Raw genomic sequence first — 21611 nt, 5'->3', positions numbered from 1 at the left:
CTGATGCAGGATACAGCATGCTTGGGGCTGGTGCACGGGGATGACCCGGAGGGTTGTTGTGGGGAGGGAGGTGGGAGGGGGGTTCATGTTTGGGATCACATGTACACCCGTGGTGGATTCATGTCAATGTATGGCAAAACCAATACAGTATTATAAAGTAAAATAAAGTAAAAATAAAAAGTTAAAAAAAAAAAACAGGCAGAAGACCTAAACAGACGTTTCTCCAAAGAAGATATACAGGTGGTCAACAAGCACATGAAAAAAAGCTCAACATCGCTCATTATTAGAGAAATGCAAACCAAAACTACATTGAGGTATCACCTCAAACCATTCAGAGTGGCCACCATCAAAAAACCTACAAATAATAAATGCTGGCCGAGGGTTTGGAGAAGAGGGAATCCTCCTGCACAGCTGGTAGGGAGCTAAATTACACAGTCACAAGGGAGAACTGTAGGGAACAAAGTATAAAGAAGGTTGAAAAGTGCTTGCAAACGAGACTCTCAACCAGGGCTGAACATTTTTGCAAACGAGATGTTCAGCTAAAAGTCCTGTTTGTTCCCGTGGGAAAAGAACATTGCTTGCACACAAGGATGTTTCTCTGATTCCTCAAAAGGAACAGACCTTGGGACAAAACGGATTCTAAGTTGATAAGGAAGTTCCCCAAAACAAAGTCTTAGCTGCAGTAAATAAGCCAAGGTAAAGGTTATCTCGCCCTGCGCCTGCGCACTGTATAGTCTCTGAATCATAGTGCTTGGCAGCTTGCCCTGTAGGTTGTTGTGCAAGGGATATAAAATAAAGCAGCTGTAAGAAGCGAGGGTTAAAATATAAAGATTTAAACCACTCTGCAGTGTTGCTGTTTCATTCCGTCGCCGGCATCTGGCGCCCAACGTGGGGCTCGATGGAACCGAAAGGGTAAGCACCCCGGGGCAAAAGGCTGAAAGGGGGACTTTCGGGAAATAGAGAAAAAGAAAAAAGAATAAAAATCCGAAAGGGTAAACACCCCGGAGCAAAAGGCTGAAAGGGGGACTTTCGAGAAAAAGAGAAAAGAATAAAAATCCGAAAGGGAGAGCACCCCGGAGCGAAACGCTGAAAGGGGGACTTTCGAGAAAAAAAGAAAAATAAGAGAAAAAGAACAGAAAAAAGAAAAAAAAAAAAAAAACTATAGAAAATTCCCCGTCTTTAAAGTCACAATATATGGAGCTGGTTAAGGGGCTCCTACATTCTATAGAAATTAAAACGTCTACTCGCCGCTTGAGTGAGTTATTCTGTCTTATAGAGCAACATTGTTATTGGTTTCAATATCAAACAGAAGTACAGCTAATTTAAAAAAATAAAAAGTAGTGCAAAAAGAGTTAAGAAGGCAGCATCAAAAAAAAAAAAATGTGATTCCTTTAAGGCTGTGAACTCTGTAGCGCTATAACGCAGGCTTTAAAATTAATGGCTGCTGATAGTGAGGCCGCCTCATGTTATCTTGAAGAGGAGACTTCACCTCGGCCTCCGCCCAAACCTCCGGATAATAATACAGATTCATCCACTGAGCCAGATAGAGATGTGAGTTCTAGAAAAGATTCAGATTCTGTAAAAACAATGACTGCTGCCTTTTAAAAGGTTTTATTAAATAAAAAATAAACTTCCAAGGCTGTTAACCCTTCTGCACCACCTTATGCATCCCTATTTCTAGTAGCTGCCGACAAGGCTGAGGTAGGGAGAGAGAGTCAATGGTTTTAGAAGTACGGGAAAAAGTATATTTTGAAAAATGCTTATTAATGACTCTCGTCCTTTAATGTCACTGATTATTAAAGGTAAACAGTTTAAAAGATTAATAGATACAAGAGCAGATGTTTCGGTTATTTCTCTCCAGCAGTGGCCTAATGACTGGAAAAAAGAAAAAATTCCTCTTGTTTTAACAGGCTTAAGATCAATAGCAGATGTGTAAAAAAGCACTCAACCTTTGTCATGCCAGTTGTCTAATGAGAAAAAAAGTATCTATTTCTTTTTACGTTGTTAATATACCTATTAATATCTAGAAAAGAGATCTTTTATTTTCTTTAAAAACAACACTCACCATCTCGTCAAAAAATTTGTAGCCACTGCTCAGATTCCTCGAGCTCTCCCATTAAAATGGTTAACTGATGTCCCTAAATAGGTTGAGCAGTGGCCGCTTCCAAAAGTGAAGCTCGAGGCTTTAAAACAATTAGTAAAAAAAACAGCTTCAATCTGGCCATATTAAACCTTCTACGTCTCCTTGGAATTCTCCTGTTTTTGTCATTAAAAAAAAATCTGGTAAATAAAAAATGTTGACTGATTTAAGGGCAGTTAACAAATGTATAAAACCTATGAGAGCTTTGCAATTAGGTCTCCCTTCTCCTGCTTTGATTCCACAAGATTGGTCTTTAATGGTTTTAGATTTAAAAGATTGCTTTTTTAATATTCTTTTGCAAATAAAAGATAAAAATAAATTTGCTTTTACTATTCCAGTGTATAATCATAGGCAGCCCATAAAACGTTATCAATAGACAGTGTTGCCTCAAAAAATGATTAATAGCCCTACACTTTGTCAAGAGTTTGTTAATCGTACTCTTATTACTGTAAGACAACAATTTTCTAATTGTCTTCTATATCATTATATAGATGATCTTCTATTGGCAACTCCTAGTAAAGAAAAACAAGATACATTTTTTATTCATGTAAAAAAAGCTTTAAGTGATTTTAATCTTCAAATTGCTCCTAAAAAAATTCAAACTAAATTTCCTATTTCATATTTAGGTGCTATTTTAAAACGACAAAAAATAAAACCTCAAAAAGTCCAAATTAGACGAGATAATTTAAAAACTCTTAATGATTTTCAAAAGCTTTTGGGTGATATTAACTGGTTACGTTCCATGTTAGAGATTCCTACACATCAATTGCGTCATTTATTTTCTACTTTAGAGGGTGATACTACTCTTAACAGTCGTCGATCTCTTACTTCTCAAGCAAAAAAAAAATTACATTTTATAGAGCAACGGTTAAATAAAGAGTTTCTTACTTATCTACAACAAGATCAACCTATATATTTCATAGTGTTCCATACTCCCTATTCTCCTACTAGAGTTACTGCTCAATCTACAGGGTTGAGTGGGTATTTTTAACCCAATAACTATACAAAAAAGCTTACTACTTATATAGATAAAATTGTTTTCCTTATTTTAAAAGGTCGAGGCCATATTACTCAGTTAATTAAAAGTGACCCTCAAACAATTATTACTCAACTTCCACCCAAATTTCTAACTGCTTACAGTTTAATAAAAATTGGCAGATAGCTCTTACATCTTATTCAGAGACTTTTTCTAATCTATATCCTCAATCTAAAATGATAGATTTTCTTCGACATACATCAATGGTTTGTAAATCTCCTATATCTAATATTCCAGTTAAAACAAAAACTATTTTTACAGATGCCAATAAAAATACTGCTGGCTATTAGACTGATACTACTTCTAAAGTTGTTCCACATTCCTTTTCTTCTGTGCAGCCTGCTAAACTTTGGGCCATTTGTTTGACATTACAAGATTTTTTTGATATTCCTATTAATATTGTTTCTGATTCTAAATATGCAGTCTTTTCATATATTTATCTTCCTAAAGCCACTCTACTGGTAATTTTAAAAACTAATATTGATAAATTATTTTTTCAGGTTCAACAATTATTAATTAGACAAACTAACCCTGTCTTTTTTACTCATATACGAGCTCATTCTTCTCTCCCCGGACCATTATCTCAAAAAAATACAAATATTGATGCCTTACTTTATCCTTTACAGTCTACAACACAAAAACATTGCTTACATCATACTACTTCTAAAGGGTTACAAAAAACTTATTCGTTAACACAAAAACAAGCTCAACACATTGTTCGTTCTTGTTCCATATGTACACCGTTTATTTTGCCCTTTGCCCCTCCTAAAGTAAATCCCAGAAGACTACAATCTAACCAAATCTGGCAAATAGATGTTGTTTTTATTTCTTCATTCGATAAACAAAAATATGTTCATCATACTATACATACTTATTCTCAGTTTCAATGGGCTACAGCTTTAAGTTCAAAAAAGACAGATTCTGTTATTACTCATTTATTATTTTGTTTTGCTATTATGGACATACCTATAAAGTTAAAAACTGATAATGCTCCCGCATATCAATCCTCTAAATTATCTCAATTTTTAAAACAATATCATATTAAGCACACTTTTGGTATTCCTTATAATAGTCAAAGAGAAGCTATAATTAAAAAAGCTAATCAGACTCTTCAAAAATACATTAAAAAAATAAAAAAGGGGGGAAAAGGTGTGATATCACTAAGGGGCCATTTCAAGTTCATTTGCATATTAATAAATCTTACTCTGCTATAGCATGTGTAAAATTTCCTTATTCCTTACTGTATGGGCAATGGATTTGGAATGAAATTTTGGGAGTTATATCATGTTCTGATTGTAACTTGACTCAATGTATAAATCGTTCTTGGTGGGAAAATGTTGAAAATAAGATGGTCCATTCCAGTAATTACTCTTTGGTCATTGTAAAAGCACGGACTTAACTCTGGTTGCCTGTTAATCTTACTCGACCTTGGTCGGACTCTTTTGCTGTCACTCATCTTGTGAATGCTGTACAAACTCTTCTCCATCGATCTCGAAGAATGCTTGGCATTGTCATCGAATCAATTCTCGCCGTGCCTTCAGTAACAGCAACAGCAACTGTAGCAGGTCTTGCTTTGCATCAAGGCATACAGACTGCTGATTTTGTCAGGAAATGGCATAAAGATGCTCATTTATTGTGGCAACAACAGCATGATTTGGACGCTCAATTGGCTACTGATGTATTGCATTTACAACACACAGTTTCCTGGTTAGGAGATCAAGTGACTGTGTTAGCTACAAAGAGTGTGTTAAAATGTGATTGGAACTCATCTCACCTATGTGTAACCCCTGTTCCCTTTAATATGAGTGAGGGTTGGAAAAAGGTGAAAAGGTCTTTAGTGGGACACCAGAATTTAACTGCTAAAATTATGGAATTAGAACAAACTATATTGTCAACTTTTAGTAAGACGCTGCCTGATATTCTTGGTTCTGATATACTGAAAAGTCTTCAAGAAGGATTAGACAACCTTAATCCTTTAGGGCATGTATCTACATTGTTAACAACATCCTTTGTGAATACTTTGTTAATTGTTGCTTTATGTTTTATTGCTTTTATAGTCTACCGGTGCTGGCAAAAAGAAAAACAATTGAAAGAAGCTTTGCGTATTCAAGCGCTTATTCAGCATCTACAAGAAAAGAAAGGGGGAGATGTAGGGAACAAAGTATAAAGAAGGTTGAGAAGTGCTTGCAAACGAGACTCTCAACCAGGGCTGAGCATTCTTGCAAACGAGATGTTCAGCTAAAAATCCTGTTTGTTCCCATGGGAAAAAAACATTGCTTGCACACAAGGATGTTTCTCTGATTCCTCAAAAGAAACAGACCCTGGGACAAAACGGATTCTAAGTTGATAAGGAAGTTCCCCAAAACAAAGTCTTAGCTGCAGTAAATAAGCCAAGGAAAAGGTTATCTCGCCCTGCGCCTGCGCACTGTATAGTCTCTGAATCATAGTGCTTGGCAGCTTGCCCTGTAGGTTGTTGTGCAAGGGATATAAAATAAAGCAGCTGTAAAAAGCGAGGGTTAAAATATAAAGATTTAAACCACTCTGCAGTGTTGCTGTTTCATTCCGTCGCCGGCAAGAACAGTATGGAGATTTCTTAAAAAACCAGGAGTAAAATTCCCATGTAACCCAGCAACCCACTACTGGGCACACACCCTGAGAAAGTCACAATTCAAGAACACAGATATATCCAAATGTTCACCGCAGCACTGTGCGCAGCAGTCAGGACATGCAAGATGCCTAGATGTCCATCGGCAGAATAAGGAGGCGATGGTACATATTTAAACTGGAACATTACTCAGCCATAAAAAGGAATGGATTCCAGTCAGTGGAACTACGGTGGATGAACCCAGAGGCTTTTATACAGAGTGAAGAAAGTCAAAAAGAGAAAAAACAAATATCATATACAGATGTATATAAATGGAATCGAGAAAAATGGTACTGATGAGCCTATTTTCAGGACAGGAATAGAGATGCAGACATAGGCAACAGCCTCGAGACACAGCGGGGGAAGGAGAGGTCGGGATGAACTGAGAGGGCAGCACCGAAACACAGGATCATGTGGAAAACAGCCAGCAGGGAGCAGCGTGTGACACCTGAGCTCGCTCCAGTGCTGCATGAAAACCCAGCGCGGCGGGATGGGGGCTGGTGAAAGGGGGGTCCAGAGGGAGCGGGCATACTCACAGCTGATTCACGCTGCTGCATGGCCGAAACCAACACAACATTCTAAAGAAATTATCCTCCAATTAAAAACTTATAAATAATACAGCTTCATAAGAGATATGGCATCATCAGCCAGATTTAGGGGCAGAACCACATCCATAAGATTTAGAAAATTTCTCGTGTATTGCCAGCTTATGTTGCCTGCTAATGTAAATAATATTTTCAACATTAGCCACCAAAAGGATAAATTCCTTATAACTGACTTTGTACTTAATTCTGTCAGATAATTTCCTCTGAAACTTTATGAAGACTACACTGTGGGTAATTTCTGGCAATCTTCATTTTTCAATTGTGTTTTGCTAAAGAGGCCCAATCTCTTGTTTGTTTCCTGTTATTACCACATTAAATTATTTAGGGACACACACACACCAAAAAAAAAAAAAAAAAAAATCAGCAGAAGACCTAAACAAAGACATTTCTCTAAAGAAGACATAAAGACCGCCAACAGACACATGAAAAGATGCTCAACACCGTTCACTGTTAGGGAAATTCACTTCAATGAAGCATCATGTCTCAATAATCAAACGGCCATCATCCAAAAAAAAATCTACAAACAATAAATGCTGGAGAGGATGTGGAGAAAAAGGAACCCTCTTACGCTGTTGGTGGGAATGTAAACCGCTACGGCCACTGTGGACAACAGTATAGAGATTCATTTCTGTACACCCATGGCGGATTCATGTTGATGGATGGCAAGACCAATACAATACTGTAAAGTAATTAGCCTCCAATTAAAATAAATAAATTTATATTTTAAAAATAATAATAAATAAAACTAAAAAAAAATTAAAAATTAGGGATAAAACTACCATTTGACCCAGCAATATACTGGGCATATATGCTGAGAAAACTATAATTCAAAAACACACAGCTACCCCAATATTCATTGCAGCACTATTTAAAATAGCCAAGACATGGACGCAGCCTAGATATGCATCAACAGATGAATGGAGAAAGGTATGATGCTACATATATGTAACGGATCATTACTTGGTCATAAAAAGGAATGAATCAGAGTCAGCTGAAGTGAGGTGGATGAATCTAGAGTCTGTTATACAGAGTGAAATAAGTCAAAGAAAAAATAAATATTGTATATTAATGCATACATATGGAATCTAGAAAAATGGCACTGATAAACTTATTTGCAGGGCAGGAATAGAGACGCAGAAAACAGACTTGTGGACACAGAGGGGAAAGAAGAGGGTGAATGGAACTGAGAGAGCAACAGTGAAATGTCTACGTAACCACCTGAAACAGAGCTAGTGGGAAAGCACTGTACAACACAGGGCGCTCACCTGCTGCTCCGTGAAGCCTAGAGGATGGCATGCAGGTTCGTGGTGGGAGGGAGGTGCAAGAGGAGGGTTCACTATATGTACACTTACTGCTGACTCACGCTGTTGTATAGCAGAAACACAACACTGAAAAGCAATTTTACGCCAAATAAAAATATTAGTAAACACTAAAATGCAAAAAACTTTTAAAAATGCAAAAAAATTCTTACAAAATAAATATAAAAAATTTTGATACTGTCTAAAATAACGAATGTAAAAACAAACAAATGGGACTTACTTAAAAAGATTTTGCACAGCAAAGGCAACCACAAACAAAAAGAAAAAACCACCCTCAAAATAAGAGACGATATTTGAAACAAAGCAACTGACAAAATATACAAACAGCGCATGAAGCTCAACATCAAAAAATAACCAATCCAATCCAAAAGCAGGCAGAGATGCGCAGAGCGCATCCCGAGACACGCTGGGCTGGGAGAAACGCAGGCTGGAATCAAGACTGCCGGGAGAAATATCAATCACCTCAGATATGCAGATGACACCACCTTCACGGCAGAAAGTGAAGAGGAGCTAAAGAGCCTCTTGATGAAAGTGAAAGAGGAGAGTGAAAAAGTTGGCTTAAAGCTCAACATTCGGAAAACGAATATCATGGCATCTGGTCCCATCACTTCATGGGAAATAGATGGGGAAACAGTGGAGACAGTGTCAGACTTTATTTTTGGGGGCTCCAAAATCACTGCAGATGGTGACTGCAGCCATGAAATTAAAAGACGCTTACTCCTTGGAAGAAAAGTTATGACCAACCTAGATAGCATATTCAAAAGCAGAGACATTACTTTGCCAACAAAGGTCCATCTAGTCAAGGCTATGGTTTTTCCTGTGGTCATGTATGGATGTGAGAGTTGGACTGTGAAGAAGGCTGAGCACTGAAGAATTGATGCTTTTGAACTGTGGTGTTGGAGAAGACTCTTGAGAGTCCCTTGGACTGCCAGGAGATCCAACCAGTCCATTCTGAAGCAGATCAGCCCTGGGATTTCTTTGGAAGGAATGATGCTAAAGCTGAAACTCCAGTACTTTGGCCACCTCATGCGAAGAGTTGACTCATTGGAAAAGACTCTGATGCTGGGAGGGATTGGGGCAGGAGGAGAAGGGGACGACAGAGGATGAGATGGCTGGATGGCATCAGTGACTCGATGGATGTGAGTCTGAGTGAACTCTAGGAGTTGGTGATGGACAGGGAGGCCTGGCGTGCTGCAATTCATGGGGTCGCAAAGAGTCAGACATGACTGAGCGACTGAACTGAACTGAAAACAGACATCTCTCAAAGAAGACACACAGATAACCAACAAACACGTGGAAAGCTGCTCAGCATCGCTCATTCTTAGAGAAATGCAAATGGAAACTATGAGGTGTCGTGTCACACCAGTCAGAAAGGCCATCATCAAAAAATCCACAAACAATAAGTGGAGGAGAGAGTATAGAGAAAAGGGAACCCTCTAACACTGCTGGTGAAAACATAAATTGGTACAGCCACAGAGAGAACGGATGGAGGTTCTTCAAAAAACGAAACAGAGAACTACCACATGACCCCAATGCCACTACTGGGCATGCTGCTGCTGCTAAGGCGCTTCAGGCGTGTCCGACTCTGTGCGACCCCACAGACGGCAGCCCACCAGGCTGCCCCGTCCCTGGGATTCTCCAGGCAAGAACACTGGAGTGGGTTGCCGCTGCCTTCTCCAATGCATGAGAGTGAAGCATGAAAGTGAAGTTGCTCAGCCGTGTCCGACTCTTAGCGACCCCATGGACTGCAGCCCACCAGGCTCCGCCGTCCCTGGGATTCTCCAGGCAAGAGTACTGGAGTGGGGTGCCATTGCTTTCTCTGACTTCTGGGCATATACCCTGGGAAATCCATAACTCAGGAAGACACATTGGAGGGATTTCCCCGATGGTACAGTGGGTAAGAATCCATCTGCCAATGCAAGGGAAACAGGTTCAATCCCTGATCTGAGAAGATCCCACGTGCTGCAAGGCATCCACAGCTGGTGCCACACTCCCGACCTGAGCCCGGGAGCCTGCGCTCCACAAGAGAGCCACTGCAGTGAGAAGCCCGGGCGCTGCCCCAAGAGCCCAGCACAGGCCAAACATCAAACAAACCAAAACCGGGAACAGACACTTGTGCCCCCATGTTCACTGCAGCGCTCTTCATAATAGCTGGGCCACGGAAGCAACCCAGGTGTCTACCGACAGGTGAACGAATGGGTCAAGAGGATATCGCACACATACACAACGGCGCATCACTCAGCCGGGAAGAGGCACGACTCTGGGTCCGCTGAACTGAGGCGGACGAGCCTAGAGCTTGTTCTACAGACTGAAGGAAGTCAGAAGGAGAAAACCAAGTACCATACACGGACACACATACAGAGACTGTAGGAAAATGGTGCGGTGCACCTGCTCGCGGGGCGTGAGCAGAAACACAGACACAGAGAAGGCCTTGTGGAAAGAAGGTATGAACCGAGACCAGCACTGACACACTCACGTCGCCGGCGGGAAGCGGGTCGCCGGCGGGAGGCTGCTGGGCAGCACAGGCGGGGCCTCCGTGAGGACCTAGACCGGTGACACCCGGGGGGTGGCAGGCTCAAGAGGAAGAGGATACACGAACACACGCAAAGGAGCCACGATGCTGGACAGCGGAAACTAACAACTCGGCAAAGCAGTTCTATTCCAATAAAAATAAAATAGAAAAACAGGTTAGACTTGAACCCCAAGATTAACAAAACTGCATATCCAAGCACAATGGCTCCTGGGGAGCGGGGAGGGGCCCCACCGCCTGCTGTCCAGCCAACAGTAAAACCAGAGCCAACCTGGTCCCGCCCCACCCTCGGTTCCTTAGGAGCGAGAGTTGTAGTTCTCTTTTTAGGCCTTTTTTTTTTTTTCTCTCTTTTTTAAACCTTTTGGTAAAATCTGTGCCTTTTTGGCTAGGACAGTTCAAAGGTAAGCATATGACGGCTACTCCAGATTGGACAGGGGGCGGGGAGAGAGATTAAAGAGGAGACGACACGTGTATGTTCACAGCTGAGTCGGGCTGCTGCATGGAAGACACAGCACAGCATGGTAACGGGACTATCCTCCAATCAAAAGTCACTGGTGACTACTGATTAAAAAGTTAAAAAAAAGTTGTGGATCCACCTTTGTGAACACAGATGGCCAACACACACATAAAAGATGCCCCGCATCGCTCACTGTCAGGGAGACGCCAATGAGGACAGCAACGGAGAGTCACACGTGGGCCAGGAAGGCCATCATCAGAAGTCTACAGACAGAAAGTTCAGAAGAGGGTGAGGAGGAGAGAGGACCCTCTCGCACCGCTGGTGAAAATGCAAATTAATATGGCCACAATAGAGAACAGTATGGAGACTTAAAAAACAAGAGGAAAAAAAAAATGCCATATACCCCATCAATCCCACTACTGAGCATACACCCTAGAAACCAGTAATTAGAAAAAACTCTTAAACTCCAGGGTTCATTGCACTATTTCAGCGCAATGGACAGTCACTATCCTGGCTATCAACTCTGCTTTTTATGATAGGATATGCAATCAACCTAGATATCTGTCAACAGATGAATGGATTAAAAAGTTGTGGTACATATATAGAAAGGAATATTACTCAGCCATAAAAAGGAACAAATCTGAGTCAGTTCTAGATAGGTGTATGAACCTAGAGCCTCTGATACAGAGTAAAGTAGGTCAGAAAAAGACGTATCATATACTAACGCATATATATGTACAGAATCCAGAAAAATGGTACCGATGAACCCATCTGCAGGGTGGGAATTACGAGACCCTGAGGTAAAGAATGGACTTGTGGACACAGCGCAGGAAGCACAGGGTGGGAGGAATTGAGAGAGGAGCACGGAGACACATATGTTACTGTGGTGAGACGGACAGCTGGTGGGAAGCCCTGCGAAGCACAGGGAGGGCAGCCTAGTGCTCTGCGATGACCCAGCGGGGCGGGCTGCGGGCGGCGGCAGATGGGGCAGGTTGGAGGGACATTCAAGAGGGAAGGGGTGTACGTGTAATTCTGTCTGATTCACTGTTTCATGGCAGAAACCAACACAACACCTCAAAGCAGTTAACAAAAACGTTCAGAAAAAGAAGAAACATTTTGATTTTAAAAACTTAAGTATTTAAAAAATAATAAAAGCTTGATCCACCTTTGAAAATAATGAATATAAAAACAAAAATTAACAATTAGGACATATTTAAACTGAAAAGCTTTGGCGCAGCCAAGAAACCACAAACAAAACGAAAAGACAATCCACAGAATGGGAGACAATGTTTGCAAAAACAGCAACTGATGAACAATTACGCTCCAAATTATACAAAAAGCTCATGGAGCTTAACTTCAAAAACAACAAACAATCTGATCAAAAAATACCTGGAAGACCTAAATAGACATCTCTCCAAAGAATACATACTCTTGGCCAGCAAACACACGAAAATATGATCAACGTCACTGATTGAGAGAGAAACACAAATGAGAACCTCAATGAGGTGCTACCTCACATGGGTCAGAATGGCTAGTATCAAAGATTCTATCAATAAATATTGGAGACGGTGTGGGGAAATGCGTGCCTCTTGGACTATTACCGGGCATGTAAACTGATACAGCAACTATGGACAACAGTATGGAGATCTGTTACACCAGGCATCATATGATCATACGTAGTGTTAGTCACTCAGTCATGTTCAACTTTTTGCGACCCCACGGACTGTGGACGGCCTGACTCCTCTGTCCATGGGGTTCTCCAGGCACGAACACCAGAGTGGGTTGCCAAATATGACCACATGAGTCAGTAATCCCACTACTGGGCATATACCCTAAAAAAATCATAAGTAAAAAACAGACATGTGCCCCAAAGTGCACTGCTGCACTGTTCATGACCGCCAGGACACGGAAGCAACACAGACGCCCATCCACAGATGAAGGGAGAAAGAAGCTGTCTCACATTTATGCAATGGAATATTATCCAGCCATACAAAGGCAGGCATCTGAGTAAGTTCTAAGGGTGGTGGATGAACCTAGAGTTTCTTCCACAGAATGAATTCAGAAAAACAAATATCACATATTGATATATATGGGAATCTAGACAAATGTGTTGATGAACCCATTAGCAGGGCAGGAATAGACACCCAGAGGGACAGTGGACTTGTGGTCAACGGGGGGGAAGGACAAGGTGGGACGGATTGAGAGAGCAGCACCGATAGGAACATTACCACATGAAGACGCACGCTTACTGGGAAGCTGCCGCATAACACGGGGAAGGCAGCCTGCGGAGCCGTGACGACCTAGACGGGGGAGGGCAGACACGCTTCCAGAAGGATGGGATATACGTGCATTTATGGCTGGCTCGGTTGTTCTATGATGAAACCAACACAACAGCATAAAGGAAGTTTGCTTCAGTTGAAAGAAATTTTTAATTAAGAAAAAAATTAAAAATCTTGATCCACATTCAAAAATGATGAATATAAAAGCAAAAATCAGTAACTGGAACATTCTTAAAACCTTCTGCACAACGAAGGAAACTCCAGACAACATGAAAAGACAACCCTCAGGACGGGGGACAATATCTGAAACAAGGAAACTGACACCAGACTAGCTTCCGGAATATACAAGCAGCTCACTGAGTTCCGTTTCAAGAAAAATTGTGCTTTCAGATGCTCGGTCATGTAGGACTCTGCGACCCTGGGACTGGAGTACGCCAGGCCTCCCTGTCCTTCACTGTCTCCTGGGGTTTGCTCAACTCGTGGCCATCGAGTCGGTGATGCCATCCAATCATCTCACCCTCTGCCGCCCCTTCTCCTCCTGCCCTCAATGCTTCCCAGCGTCAGGGTCATTTCCAACGAGCTGGCTCTTCACTTCCGGGGGCGAAAGTACTGGAGCTTCAGCATTTGTCCTTCTAATGCATATTCAGGGCTGGTCTCCTTTAGGATTGACTGATTTGATCTCCTAGCACTCCGAGGAACTCCCAGGAGTCTTCTCCAACACTACCGTTCAAAAGCATCAATTACCTGGCACTTAGCCTTCTTTATGGTCCAACTCTCACATCCATACATGACCACTGGAAAAACCATAGCTTTGACTAGGGCAGACCTAGGTCGACAAAGTGATATCTCTGCTTTTTAACATGCTGTCTTGGTTGGTCATAGCTTTTCTTCTAAGGAGCATCTTTTAATTTCATGGCTGTACTCACCGTTCACAGTGATTCTGGAGCCCAAGAAAATAAAGTCAGTCACTGTTTCCATTTTTTCCCTATTTGCCATGAGGTGATGTGACTGGATACAATGATCTTAAGTTTTTTGAATGCTGAATTTTTAGCCAGCTTTTTTTTCACTCTCTTCTTTTCACCTCCATCAAGAGGCTCTCTAGTTCTTCTTTGCTTTCTGCCATTAGGGTGGTGTCACCTACATATCTGAGGTTACTGATACTTCTTCCAGAAATCTCGATTCCAACCTAAGCTTTACCCAGCTTGTCATTTCACATGATGTACTTTGCATATGAGTGAAATAAGCAGGGTGACAATATACAGCCTTGACATACTCCTTTCCCAATTTGGAACCAGTCACTTGTTCCATGTCAGGTTCTGTTGCTTCTTGACCTGTATACAGGTTTCTCAGGAGACAAGTATGGTGGTCTGGTATTCCCCCCTTTTTCAGAATTATCCACAGTTGGTTGTGATCCACACCGTCAAAGGCTTTAGTCAATGAAACAAAAGCAGATGTTTTTCTGGAATTCCCTTGCTTTTTTTTTTTTTTCATTTTCAACAGCTTTATTTAGGTATAAGTGGCATATAGTAAACTGGATATATTTAAAGTGTACAATTTAAGATTGGACGTGCTTATTTACCCCTGAAACCATTATTATAATCAAGAGAATGAACATATAATTGCCCCCCAGAAAGTTTTCCTGAACCCCCATTTTATTTCCTCTCACTCCTCCCCATGCTTCCTCCAGTGTCTCCAGGCAACCACTGATCTGCTGCCTATTATAAATTTCAGACAATTATTTGGAAATTCTTTCATGTTTTGTATCAATTATTCATTTTATTGCTGAGTGGTATTCCATTGTACGGCTATAACACAGTTTGTTCTTATGCTCAGTTTTTGATGGGTAGACATTAAGGAGATATTGACATTTGAGCTGCAACAGAAAATAAAGACAGTTTTATGAATTTTTCTTTTCCATTCTGGGTGTCTTTTAGTTCTTTCTTTCTCTTTTTTTTTAAATTTTTATTGTTACTTTATTTTACTTTACAATACTGTATTGGTTTTGCCATACATTGACATGAATTCACCACGGGTGTACATGCGTTCCCAAACTTGAACCCCTCCCACCTCCCTCCCCATAACATCTCTCTGGGTCATCACCGTGCACCAGCCCCAAGCATGCTGTATCCTGCGTCGGACATAGACTGGCGATTCGATTCTTACATGATAGTATACCTGTTACAATGCCATTCTCCCAAATCATCCCACCCTCTCCCTCTCCCTCTGAGTCCAAAAGTCCGTTATACACATCTGTGTCTCCTTTGCTGTCCTGCATACAGGGTCGTCAGTGCCATCTTTCTAAATTCCATATATATGTGTTAGTATACTGTATTGGTGTTTTTCTTTCTGGCTTACTTCACTCTGTATAATCAGCTCCAGTTTCATCCATCTCATCAGAACTGATTCAAACGAATTCTTTTTAACAGCTGAGTAATACTCCATTGTGTATATGTACCACTGATTTCTTATCCATTCATCTGCTGATGGACATCGAGGTTGTTTCCATGTCCTGGCTATTATAAACAGTGCTGCGATGAACATTGGGGTACATGTGTCTCTTTCAATTCTGGTTTCCTTGGTGTGTATGCCCAGCAGTGGGATTGCTGGGTCATAAGGTAGTTCTATTTGCAATTTTTTAAGGAATCTCCACACTGTTCTCCATAGTGGCTGTACTAGTTTGCATTCCCACCAACAGTGTAGGAGGGTTCCCTTTTCTCCACACCCTCTCCAGCATTTATTGCTTGCAGATTTTTGGATCACAGCCATTCTGACTGGTGTGAAGTGGTACCTCATTGTGGTTTTGATTTGCATTTCTCTAATAATGAGTGATGCTGAGCATGGAATTCCCTTGCTTTTTCTATGATACAGTGGATGCTGGAAATTTGACCTTTGGTTCCCCTGCCTTTTCCAAACCCAGCTTGTACATCATCTGGAAGTTCTTGGTTCAGGTACTGTTGAAGCCTACCTTGAAGGATTCAGAGCACTGCCTTGCTAGCATATAAAATGCACATAATTGTGCAATAGTTTGAAGATTCTTTGGCACGGCCCTTCTTTAGGACTGGAATAGAAACTGACCTTTTCCAGTCCTGTGGCCACTGCTGAGTTTCCAAATTTACTGTCATACTGAGTGCAGCACTTTAACAGCATCATCTTTTAGGAACTTAAATAGCTCAGCTGGAATTCCATCACCTTCACAAGCTTTGTTTGTAGTAATACTTCCTAAGGCCCACTTGACTTCACACTCCAGGATGTCTGGCTCTAAGGTGAGTGATCACACCATTGTGGTTATCCAGGTCATTAAGACCTTTTTTGTACAGTTCTTCTGTGTATTTTCTGTGTAATCTTGCCACCTCTTCTTACTATCTTCTGCTTCTGTTAGGTCCATACTATCCATACATATTGTGCCCATCCTTGCATGGAATGTCCTCTTCAGTTCAGTCGCTCAGTTGTGTCCGACTCTGCAACCCCTTGGACCACGGCACACCAGGCCTCCCTGTTCATCACCAACTCCTGAAGTTTACTCAAACTCATGTCCATCGAGTCGTTGATACCATCCAACCATCTCATCCTCTGTCGTCCCCTTCTCCTCCGGCCTTCCATCTTTCCCAGCATCAGGGTCTTTTCAAATGAGTCAGTTCTTCGCATCAGGTGGCCCAAAGTATTGGAGTTTAGGCCTCAGCATCAGTCCTTCCAGTGAACACCCAGGACTGATCTCCTTTAGGATGGACTGGCTGGATCTCCTTGCAGTCCAAGGGACTGCAATGCCCCTTGTCCCCTTGGTATCTCTAATTTTCTTCGAGATCTCTAGTCTTTCCCATTCTATTGTTTTCCTCTATTTCTTTGCACTCTTCTCTTGAGAAGGCTTTCTTACCTCTCCTTGCTATTCTTCGGAACTCTATATTCAGATGGGTATATCATTCCTTTTCTCTCTTGCTTCTCTTCTGTTCTCAGCTATTTGTAAGGCCTCCTCAGACAAACATTTTGCTGTTTTGCATTTTTGATCACTGCCTCCTGTACAATGTTAAGAACCTCCACCTATAGTCCTTCAGGCACTCTGTTTATCAGATCCAATCCTTTGAATCTGTTACTTTCATAATCATAAGAGATTTGATTTAGGTCATACCTGAAAGGCCTAGTGGTTTTACCTAGCTTCTTCAATTTAAGTCTGAATTTTGCAGTAAGGAGTTCATGATCTGAACCACAGTCAGCTCAAGAAAAAAAGGCAATCTAATACAAAAAAACGAGGGAAGACTAAATGGACACCTCTCTGAAGAAGAGACACAGATAACCAACAAACACATGAAAATATGATCAACATCGCTCACTATTAGGGAAATGCAAATGAAAACCTCAATAAGGTATCACTTCATAGGGTCAGAAAGGCCACAACCAAAAGTTCGACAAAGAATAAATGCTGGAGAGGGTGCAGAGAAAAGGAACACCCTTGCACTGTGGCTGAGAATGTAAACTGATACAGCCATCATGAACAATGGCATGGACACTCCTTAAAACAGGTAGGGATAAAACTACCATAGGACCAAGTAATCCCACTACTGGGCATATACCCTGAGAAAACAATAATTCAGAAAGACACCTGTATCCCAATTATCTATGGAGCAGTATTTCCAATAAACAGGACATGGAAGCAACCTAGATGTATGTCAACACACGAACAGATAAAGAAGCTGTGCTACACATATACATACCATGGGACAGTGAAAGTGGAAGTCACTCAATCATGTCCGACTCTTTGTGACCCCATGGACTATACAGTCCACGGAATTCTCCAGGCCAGAATACTGGAGTGGGTAGCCTTTCCCTTCTCCAGGGGATCTTCCCAACCCAGGGACCGAACCCTGCTCTCCCGCACTGCAGACGGATTCTTCACCAGCTGAGCCAGCAGGGAAGCCCGCTGTGGGATATTACTCAGCCATAAGGAACGAATCTGATTCAGTTCCAGGGACATGGCTGAACCTAGAGCCTCTCAGACAGAGTGAAGAAGTCAGGAAAACAAATACTGTATTTGGTGCGTCTATATGGTATCTAGGAAACTGGTATTGATGAACCGATTTTCAGGGCAGGAATGCAGACCCGGAAGTAGAGGAGGGGCTTGTGGACTCAGCAGAGGACGGACTGGGTGGGACAAATTGAGAGAGCAGCATAGAAGTACAGACATGACCATGTGTAAAATGCATAGTGACGCACAGTTATGTATAACAGGGAGCTTATCCTGGTGAGCTGTGATGACCCACAGGGGTGGGGGTTGGAGGGACGGAGGTCAGGATGGAGGGGGTCTATGCACACATATGGTTGACTGACACTTTGTATGGCAAAAACCAACACATACTTGTAAAGCAAACATACTCCAGTTAAAGAATGAAAGAATTATGAATAATAAAAAAATAACAGTTTTTGACACATTTTCTAAAATAATGAAAATAAAACCAAAAATAAAAAACTTGAACCCAATTAAACTTAAAAGGTTTTGCCCAACAAAGGAAGCTACACACAAAATGGTAAGGACAACACACTCAGAATCAGATACAATTTTAAAGGAAGCAACCGACATCCGATTACCTTCTAAATTACAGTTTCTGGAGCTCAATGTCAACAAACAAACAACAAAAATCCATTCAAAACACATGCAGAATACCTAAATGGACATCTCTCCAAAGACATACAGATGGGCAACCAACACGTGAAATCTCGTTCAACGTTAGTCGTTATTAGAGAAACGCAAATGAAAACTTCAGTGAACTTATTACCATACAAGGTCAGAATGGCCATCAGCAAAAATTCTACAAACAGTAAATGCTGGAGAGGGTGTGTAGAAAAAGGAACCCTGGTGCACTCCTGGTGGAAAAGTAAAGTGATACACCCACTATGGCGATAAGTATGCAGAGTCCTTAAAGAAAAACAGGATAAAAATACCACAAGACCCAGCAAGTCCACTGGGCATATACCCTGACAAAACCATAATTCCAAACGACACATGAGCCCGTTGTTCTTTGGAGCACCATTTACGACAGCTGGACATGGAAGCAATCTAGACGTCTGCCAAAGGATGAGTGGATAAAGTTGTGCTATACATATCCAATGGAATATTACTCAGCCATAAAAAGGAACCAGTTTTAGCCGGTGCTAAGGTATCGGGTGAACCTAGAGCCTTTTATAGAGAGTGAAGGAAGTCAGTAAGAGAAAAACAAATATTGTATATCCAGGCACATGTATGGGGTCTGGAAAAATGGAATAGAGAGGTAGAGGCAGAGGGTGGATTTGTGAACACAGTGGGGGAAGGAAAAGGTGGGACCTACTGAAAGAGCAGCAGACAAGTATATCCATCAGCAGGTGTCAAACAACCAGTAGGAAGATGGTGCAGACCAGAGAGCTCAGCCTGGCGCTCTGCGACAGCTTAGAGACTGGGCTGGGGAGGCGGCAGGGAGAGAGGCACAAGGGGGAAAGGATGTGTCTATGCTTATGACTGGTTCAGGCTGTTACATGGAAGCACCCCACGTGACACTGCGAAGCCCCCACGCTCCAATCAAAACTCAACTTCAAACACCACACAAAAAAGTTTAATGAAAACGGAATAAAGAATTTGAAGGCACCTTCTAAATAACGACTATTAAAACAAAAATAAACAAATGGGACCTAATTAAACTTAAAAGCTCTTGCACAGCAATGGAAAGCACAAACAAAAAGACCACCCCCAGAACAGGAGACAATACTTGAAAGCTAACTGACACAGGATTAATCTCCAAAACATAGTAACAGCTCATGGAGCTCGGTTTCAAGAAAAAAGACAAACTAATCAAAGTTGGGGGAAGGTTTAATGAACGGCTCTCCAAAGACATACAGATGACCAACCAACACATGGAAAGATGATCAACATCACTCACCTACGATGCCTACAATACAACTACTGAGCATAAAATTGAGAAAACATTTTTCAAAAGACACATGTACCTCAATGTTCACTGCAGCACTATTTATAATAGCCAGGACATGGAAGCAAACTAGTTACCTCTGGGCAAATGGACGGATAAAGAAGATGTGCTACATATATACCACGGAATATCACTCAGTCATAAAGGGAAAAACGAGTCAGTTCCAGGGAGGCAGGTGAACCTAGAGCCTGTTATACAAAGTGAAGTCAGAAAAACAAACAACATATTAACGCATATATATGGAGTCTACGAAAACGGCTCTGATGAACTTATACACAGGACAGGAATACAGACCCAAAGGTAGAGAATGGACTTTTGGACACGTCAGGGCAAGGACAGGGTGGGAAACATCGAGACTAGCAAGGAAACATAGACACTACCATGTTAAGACCATAGGTAGGGGGAAGTTACTGAATAACCCCGGAGGCTCAGCCTGCTGGGCTGTCATGATCTAGGCTGGTGGGGACGGGGAGATTCAGACGGGGGGCGATCTATGTATATTTAGGGCTCACTCATGTTGTTGCATGGCAGAAACCAACACAACATGTACAGCAATTATACCCCAATCAAAAAATGAGAAAAAATTATGAAAAAATAATTTTTGATCCATCTTCTAAAATAATGAATATACTTAAAAAGTAAACAATTCAGACATATTTAATCTTAAAAGCTTTTGCTCAGCAAAGGAAATCACAAACAAAACAAAAAGACAACCCTCAGAATAGGAGACAATCTTTGAAAACTAAGCAACTGAGACAGGCTTAACCTTCAAAATATACAAACAGCTCATGGAGCTCAATTTAAAAAATTTAAAAAGCCACTCCATTCAAAAAAAAAAAAAAAACAAGCAGAACACCTAAACACACATTCCCCCAAAGAAGATATACTGATGGGCAACAAACACATGGAGTGATGCTCAGCATCGCCCATTATTAGAGAAATGCAAATGAAAACTTCAATGAGGTATCACCTGACAAGGTTAGATTGGCCATCATCAAAAATTCTACAAACAATAAAAGCTGCAGAAAGTGTGGAGAGACGGGAACCCTCTTGCACCCTTCATGGGAATGTAGGCTGAAACAGTCACTAAGGATAACAGTATGGAGATTCCCTAAAACCTAGGGATAAAAATACCGTATGACCCTGTAATCCCACTACTGGGCGTACAGTCTGAAAACCGTAATTCAAAACGACACGTGTGCCCAGTGCTCACCGCAGCACCATGTACAGTGCTGAGGACATGGAAGCACCCTAGATGTCTGTTGACACATGAATGGATAGAGAAGTCGTGCTGAACATACAGAATGGAGTATTACTCAGCAATGAGATGGAATGGATTTGAATCAGTTTTAGTCAGGTGGGTGACCCCAGAGCCTGTTTTGCAGAGTGAAGCAAGTCAGAAAGAGAAAATGAAATGCTGTATATTGACACACATGCATCGAATCTAGAAAAATGGTCCTGATGAACCCATCTGCAGAGCAGGAATACAGACACAGATGTGAAGAATGGATTTGTGGACACAGCTGGAGAAAGAAAGGGTGGGACAAACTCAAAGAGCAGCACAGAAATGTATATAAAACCATGTGTAGACAACCAAGCTAGTGGGAAGCTGATGCATAACACAAGGAGCTCAGCCCGGTGCTCTGTGACGCCC

At 41.5% G+C, this 21611-nt stretch overlaps 1 protein-coding gene and 1 long non-coding RNA gene across 2 annotated transcripts in view; one reads left to right on the top strand and one right to left on the bottom strand.

Moving 5' to 3' along the window:
• The window catches only part of MRPS25 (mitochondrial ribosomal protein S25), a 58165-nt gene that overhangs the window by 27519 nt on the left and 9035 nt on the right, over positions 1–21611 (bottom strand). The gene's annotated exons all lie outside the window — the stretch shown is intronic.
• Positions 357–5716, top strand: LOC121817278 (uncharacterized). Its single transcript, XR_006057118.2, has 2 exons — positions 357–912; positions 5234–5716. It is a non-coding gene; the product is annotated as an uncharacterized LOC121817278 (long non-coding RNA).

Source organism: Ovis aries, chromosome 19 (genome assembly GCF_016772045.2).
Source record: "Ovis aries strain OAR_USU_Benz2616 breed Rambouillet chromosome 19, ARS-UI_Ramb_v3.0, whole genome shotgun sequence".
NCBI lineage: Eukaryota > Metazoa > Chordata > Mammalia > Artiodactyla > Bovidae > Ovis > Ovis aries.
This window is presented reverse-complemented; position numbering and strand designations above follow the sequence as displayed.